Genomic DNA, 493 nt, shown 5'->3' on the forward strand with positions numbered 1-493 from the left:
GTAAATGTGTTGCTTATAGTAGACACTGAGTAAATATCTGCTGAATAGGTAGATACTTACCAAGCATAAGACAGTCACAAATAATTAAACACAATTTGCTGGGGACATTCTCTCATGTATCATGACAGACATGGGCTTAAGTTGAAGATGTGTTCAAAATGGCATGATCAAGAAAGTATGTCTCACAGACTGAGAAACCTGTAGGAATAGTCCATAATGAGAATGACCAAACAATACCCAATGCTATTTGCAAAGAGTATGACATGCATCAAAGTGGGTCAGGTGGCCCCTCTTACTAGACAACCAGTAGAAAAGACATATATTGACCATGGATTCCAAACTACTGTCTCACTCTCAAACCAGGCTGGTGATAGGTAGAGAGTCAGATATCCTGATAGGCCCAGGACTATTGTGGCTTACCCCTGTTTCACATATTATTATTATTATTATTACTTGAGGTTATCTTCCATCTCAAGTGTGTACCAATTTGGAT

The sequence above is a fragment of the Myotis davidii genome, unplaced genomic scaffold, assembly GCF_000327345.1.
Source record: "Myotis davidii unplaced genomic scaffold, ASM32734v1 scaffold962, whole genome shotgun sequence".
NCBI classification, from domain to species: domain Eukaryota; kingdom Metazoa; phylum Chordata; class Mammalia; order Chiroptera; family Vespertilionidae; genus Myotis; species Myotis davidii.